Source organism: Gymnoscopelus braueri (genome assembly GCF_963280865.1).
Source record: "Gymnoscopelus braueri genome assembly, chromosome: 22".
Taxonomy (NCBI): Eukaryota; Metazoa; Chordata; class Actinopteri; order Myctophiformes; family Myctophidae; genus Gymnoscopelus; species Gymnoscopelus braueri.
In genome coordinates, this window is record NC_137624.1 from 1,316,965 (window position 1) to 1,324,234 (window position 7,270).

Sequence of the window (7,270 nt, forward strand, 5' to 3'; positions counted from 1 at the left end):
CTATGCATTATTTTTATTTCAAAATATTTTCAAAAACAATTCGTTGTTTTTTTAAACTTAAAAATCTAAGAAATTCCATAAATTAGAAAAACAAATGTTTAGAGAAGTAGTGAAAATAGCCGATGATTGCCGATCAATCATCAACAAACCATACTATAAAAAATGGTCAAACATTGGCCAAATTGTCAAATTATATAAGAAAGAGGCAAACATTTTGAAAATAGACGATCTACAAGCTCCCAATGCCTAGCTTTGCTTGTAGATCTGCTATTTTCCTCCTGCGGGGAGACATCAAATGTCTCTTTTGGGACTCGAGCTAAAACGATTGCTTATAGTAAACCATAACGGTCGTTTAAAAATGAGCATTGTTAGTTTTTCCACTCTCCACATTTAAAGGGATGATTGATGTGAAGCTTCGTTTTACGATCTGTTCAGAGCCCCGATGCTTTTCTAGCTGAACAAACACCCAGCAGAGGGTCATGATTTAACCCCAACGACCACCAGATATCATCCGTATTATCTTTTCAGAGATCAGTGCTTTTATAGCATGAACAAACACACTGTGAATAACTACCCCGCTCTCCCCGCTACAGCCGAGGGTCATCATTTTGGTGGTACTCAAGTTGAGAACCACCTGGGGGTCCCGACCCACAGGTTGAGAATCTCAACCTGTGGGTCGGGACCCCCAGGGGGGTCAAATGATATGAGATAGAGGCAAAAAGTTTGAAAATAACAGGTCTACAAGCTCACAATGCCTCCCTTTGCGAGGCGTTGTGATCTGCTAGATCTGCTATTTTCACAATATTCATCTGTGGAACCGGGGGGTTCCAGTTCAAATATGATTATGTTGGGGGTTCAGGGCCTGAAAAGGGCCTGAAAAGGTTGAGAACCACTGATTTAACCCAAAACAACCACCAGATATCATAATGTCATAAAAAATTTTTTGATTTATAACTAAAGGCTGTTAGATCTCCATGTAATATTTGCATAGCATATGCAACATTTATAGCATATTAAATATGTACATAGCATATGAATGAGAAAACATAGATGATTTATTTTTTCATGGTATAGCCTATAGTGGTTCTCAACCTTTTCAGGCCGCGACCCCCCCAAAAAAAGAATCATATTTGAACTGGGACCCCCCCCCCCTCTACAAGATCTGCTCACGTTGTGAGGCGTTGCCAATGTTTGCCAATGTTTGACCAGTTTTTATAGTATAGTTTGCTGATTACTTTTGATGCAGTAATGGTCTTTTTCTTTTCTTACTTTTTTGGGGGGTTTGTCTTAAAAGTCATTAAATTGACACTTCACTGTCATCTACTATCTACCCCCCAAAAATCATGTAGGGATCCCATACATGATTGAGAACCCCTGGCCTATTACAGGCCACTACATCTTAAATAGTTCCAGTGAAGATCATTTATTTACCTTTAGTTGGTTCTTATTTGAACCTAAACGACCATTTCTGACACATTTCTGCATGAAGGCTCCTTCTTCATTTTGTAGACAAAAACTTTAGGTCTATTTTATACAATTACAACCTATTAGAAATATAGCAAAATACACACACGTTCAATTTGTGCCTATAGTTCTTAATAATAATAATAATAATAATAATAATAATAATAATAATAATAATAATAATAATAATAATAATAATAACAATAATATATGCTATTACATGACAGGGTTTGTTAACTCATAATACATCCCTACTGTAGCTATTATTACTTGAAGACACTTTTATATTATTATGTATTTAATTCTGAAGCACATCTCATAAATACATAGTCTGCAAATACTTTGTATTTGATGTGTGTGTTTGGTGTTGACTTGTTGTAATTAGAGTATAACATTAAATTAATGCTCTCCTGTGATTCCCTCACACACACGCACGCACGCACGCACCTCAACCTGATCCAGGAATAAAATAAAATAGACAAAATAGACAACGTGCTTAATGCTGTGCAACTTACTGTAAAGTAGACATTTGAATGCAGAGTGACTTTTCATAAAACACAAATACATAAATAATAATTTACTAATGCCATTGTGGGTGATATGGGAGACACACACACTTCCAGCAGGCCATTTAAGGTCATACTGTATGTTTTAATTCTGCACACAGCTAGAATCATCAGTGTTAATTGATCCATTTACACCCTAAAAGGACCACAATGGAAATAGACTCTCGAGCTTTAAAAAAATATATTTTGTTATCCTTGTATCAGATATGTACAGATATATGGCCATTAACCAAACCCTATAGCATCTGTATTGTGGGGAAAGCTTTCGCTGAAAATAGCAGATCGACAAGCTCACAATGCGATGCAACGTGTCGCATTGTGAGCTTGTCGATCGGCTATTTTCAGCGAAAGCTTTCCCAACAATAACAGAAAACTGAAAAGACACTAGTATTGAGCCCTGAGGGACTCCGGTTACCCATATGGGGCTTAAGTAGTTAATTGTGCATCTTTGTCAAATAAAAACACCAATCAATCATTTGTATCCCTACACTCCCACTCTTCTTCTTCTTCTTCTTCTTCTTCTTCTTCTTCTTCTTCTTCTTCTTCTTCTTTCATTCCCATCAGGGTCACCACAGTGCTGCTTCTGTTTACTCCCAGAGTTATAGAGTAAGGTGATATTTTTTGTTCTATACAGTGGTTGCATGACATTCAGATTTACAAAACATTAAAGTCTTTATCATGGTCCTTCAAACGTGCATTAAAAGCTGAAAAATCCACTCCAGTGAGCCATGGCAGGTTTCTTTTCTCTCTGTGTCCCCCCCCCCCCCAAAGGAGAAAGAGGGGAGGGGCAGTGCGGGTGCGGGGAGGAGAGGGGATTAATGGACTGTGACATCAAAGTCCAGGGGCCAATCCCAGCACCTAATTATTCAGAAAACCCCAGACCACAGAAAATCCACTGAATGTTCAAAGTTCCGGTTTTTTGGGGTGTAATTGAGGTCATAAAACAAAAACAAACAGAAAAAATGAAAATGAATGTCGTGAAATCTTTACAACAAAAAATGTTTTGTCAAAAGGTTAAAGCTCTACATTCTGATCGTAATCATTGTTCAGTAACAGAGGTCTTGCCGTCTCTCCAGTTCTATAATAAACAGAGAATACATTTTCAGGTAAATATGAAATAAATGCCTAAACATGTAGCTAAGATATAAGGTTAGGGCTAGCAACCGCTAATTCAAGTGGTGTTTTCTCTACTTCAGTTTTAACTTGACTTCAGTTCTACAAGGTGTAGTTTCAAAACTATTCACTCAATCTTTTTTTTTTTTTTTTTCTTTAAATTTTTATCCCATGATTTTGTAACCCTATTTTTTACACCCAGTGCCAATTGTCTATGTAATCCTGGGCACTACCTTCCCTCTGCCAACCTAGGGAGGCCAGGGCCGAGCTCATGCCTCCTTCAATGCATGAGAGCCAACTGACCTTCTTGTCACCTGACAGGGGTATTCACTCAATCTTATTAACCAAGATATCATTATTTTGCGAAAATAAAAAGTCATCTAGCAAGAGACAAATTTTGTCACATTTTGTAGAATCGGCCTCAGGCCTGAATGGGTTAAATGTGAGTGCACGTTGCCATTCACTGTCCATCAAACAGGATGTATTTTTTTGCTGACCTTGCAGCCAGGGTCCATTTTTTTTACTCCCAAACCCAGCAGAACAGAACTGAGCCTGTTTGCATTTTCATTCAAATAGAGAATTGTAAAGCGGAGAGAGAGAAGACAAATCGATCTCCCATCTGCACAAAGGTTTAGTTCAATAAATTACATTCTCTCTCTTTTTCCCCCTGCAGGTGATGGAGACGGTGGGAGGATTCGTCGCTGTCGCGCGGAAACCTTGAACCACGCGTGAACCAGCATACCAAGTTTGCAAGAATAGCTCCATTAAGAACCTCTCACTCCGCTATACAGCTCCGACCGAGATGAGGTTCTATGTCGAGGTCTCCCAGAATCGGTTGAACGGCTGCAAAGGCTCCGCTGTTTACCCTTTTATCTACATCGTATCCAAAAACTAATGGTAGATTCCAAAGCGCACAGATGTTTAAGGTTTGGTTGGGCACAAAATATTTTAGGTTCAACCAAATGTATGGAGTGTCTTTGTCAACTTATCTTCTTGTTTTCTTAATAGTTGATGTGTTTCACATTTAATTTGCCACTTTAATGGATTACCCATAATGTTAACACAGCAGAGGGTAGACGGCAGACAGACAAGTTGTCGCATTTCAGTGACATCACTGTCTTTACGAGCACCGAGTGCCGACTATGAATTCTCATCCAAATCCCAACTGACTTTGTTCATGTCTATATTTTGAACATCTCATAGGCTTATATACATTTTCTACCTACCGTGGAGCTCCAACGGTACATGAAAAATTAAAACGTGTGGGTTTACTGCTGTTGTATTAACTTGCCTGAATGTAAGTTGGGGAAATAACCCAACTAAATGGAGGAGTGACATATCCCGACATTTTCAACTACTTAGTGAATTCTCCAGGATAGTATTAATATACAAATAGTCTTGCAAGATGCTGTTTGGATAATCGTCCAAAATAAATAGCCTATAAAAATGATACATGAGAGACACAAACGTATCTGGGTATTGAAAACCTCAAGGGATGCATCCGTGACGTATATACCATGCGACCACTTAAACTTTATATTTCAGATGCTAGAACTTTTGACACTCTGATGGAGTAAATTATAGTATATTGTGGGTAGTATATAGAGATGACAGATATGGGACATTAAAAAGGATAAATTAAACAAATGGGACAGTTTCTCAGAACACAAAAAAATCGCTACAGCCTCAGTAGTTAACCAGTGAAATTACGGTATTTTACAATGCCTCTCATAGAGATTGCATTGAGAGCTGCAGTTCATCGTTCTAACGGACCTCGAGTAGCGGCGCTGTCTCAAAAGTGGCTGTGAAATTTGTAGTCCCCGTGTCAGCCCGTGTGTCTCTATAGGCTACTCAATTAAAGAGTAAAATGTAGGCTAATGTCCACCAGGGGTGATGTGCGTGACAGCAGTGCTGTGCGTGTCGCCTGGTGTCCGGCAGGTTGAAGTCACGTCCCCACATCTCACACCTCAATTATCATCACAATCCCTCTGTGTGTGTGTGTGTGTGTGTGTGTGTGTGTGTGTGTGTGTGTGTGTGTGTGTGTGTGTGTGTGTGTGTGTGTGTGTGTGTGTGTGTGTGTGTGTGCATGCATGCGTGTGCTTGTATCCCACAAGTATAGTAGAATTAGAGAAGTAGACATTGTGAGGAAGAGAAATGCTTGTTTTATGGTTAAGAGAGATTTTTAGAGTTAGGTTTACAATTAGAAAAAGATTCAGGTTAGGGTTAGGATTAAACATTCAGAGGCTATAGGTTTAGGCCGGTCGGGGTTAGAGATTCCCCTATTTTAAACTTAGTTGTGCGGTGATGTCACACACGAAAAATAGCTGATGTACAAGCTCACAACACGTCGCAGCGCGACGCGTTGTGAGCTTAGATCTGCTATTTTTTGACTATTCTCAGCAATTTTCAATGCTGTCCTGAAATGTTGATATCCTCACAAGTATAGTAATACAAACCTGTGTGTGTGTGTGTGTGTGTATGGACTCCATTTAGTTCATGATTTATCCCAAAGAAATATCAGTTTGTAAAAAAACATTGTGTGTCACACCTCAATTATCACCTCTACATGCCCTGTGTGGTGTGTGTGTGTGTGTGTGTGTGTGTGTGTGTGTGTGTGCTTGTATCCCATTCAATGCATTGAAAGCATCCGAATCAGGTGGAAGTAGACATTTTGAGGAAGAGAAATGCTTGTTTTATGGTAAAGAGAGATTTTTAGAGTTTAGGTTTACAACTAGAAAAAGATTCAGCCGTTTCCAATGCTGTCCTAAAACGTTGATGTCCTCAAACGTATAGTAATGCAAACCTGTGTGTGTGTGTGTGTGTGTGTGTGTGTGTGTGTGTGTGTGTGTGTGTGTGGGTGTACGTGTGGACTCCGTTTAGTTCATGATTTATCCCAAAGAAATATCATGTTTGTAAAAAAAATCAAATCATCAGCGTTGTGTGTCAACTAGACAGAGCAGGCTGGGTGTCACACCGCTAACTAACGCCTCATTAAGGCGCTAATGGGACTTTTAGACAGAACCCCATAATTACCCAAATGTGTCAAATAAAGACCCGGGCTCTAATGGAAGCTTAATGTGTCTCCATGGTTAAATAAAGACCATGCAGAGGCCTTAATGTAGAAGCTTATGTGTCTGTAGCCGATGTGTCTGTAGCCGAACTACAAGCTCACAACGTGTCGCGATGCGACTCGTTGTGAGCTTGTAGATCGGCTATTTTCAAATAGCCTAGGTATAAAATAGGGCTTAAGTGGTTCATGTATGTTTTATAATGTAATAATGTATATCTGCAAAGTAACTAGTGAGTTTTCTAATAATTGTAGTGGAGTAAAAGTACAATATTTGCCTCCGAGATGTAGTGGAGTAAAAGTATAGACAATTGGAAATTCTCCAGTGAAGTAAAAGTACCTCAAAATTGTACTTAAGGTAGGGTAAGTGATTTTCTTTGGTTAAAATAAGTGTTAAATAGCTCTATATTCTGATAGTACTCATTGCTATAGAGTGTCTGATCAGTAACAGGAGTCTCCATGTCTCTCCTGCTCTTTATAAAACAGAAAATGCATTTTCGTTTCAGTTTCATTTCCAATTTTATCCAATAAGGATAGAGAACTCAGTCAGGATACAGATTAAACAAGTGAAATAGGAAGTGATGACACTAAGAAATGAGCAGGCAAAATGGGAACTGGAACACTATAACAAATAAGCTGATAAATGGGTACTCTCTTCTAATTGGCTGAAATATTGACACCTACCAAAAAAAATATTTTCTGTTTATTAAAGAGCTGGAGAGACGGGGAGACTCCTGTTACTGAACAAACACTCTATAGCAATGATTACTATCAGAATATAGTGCTTTAACCTTTTAACAAAATACTTTTTGTTTTAACCAAAAAATATCACTTACCCTACCTTTAAGTACAGTACTTGAGTAAATGTACTTAGTTACATTAAACCACTGGCAACACAGATACAAAGCGACTGACAAACAGACAGACAAATATGCTGATGAAAAAACTATAAAATCGTTGGTCACAATTATTTGTGTGACAATTAATCATCAAGTAGAGTGTCATCATAATGGCGACAGCACTACCTATGAATGCAGTTCAGTTGGTTTGCGTATTCAAA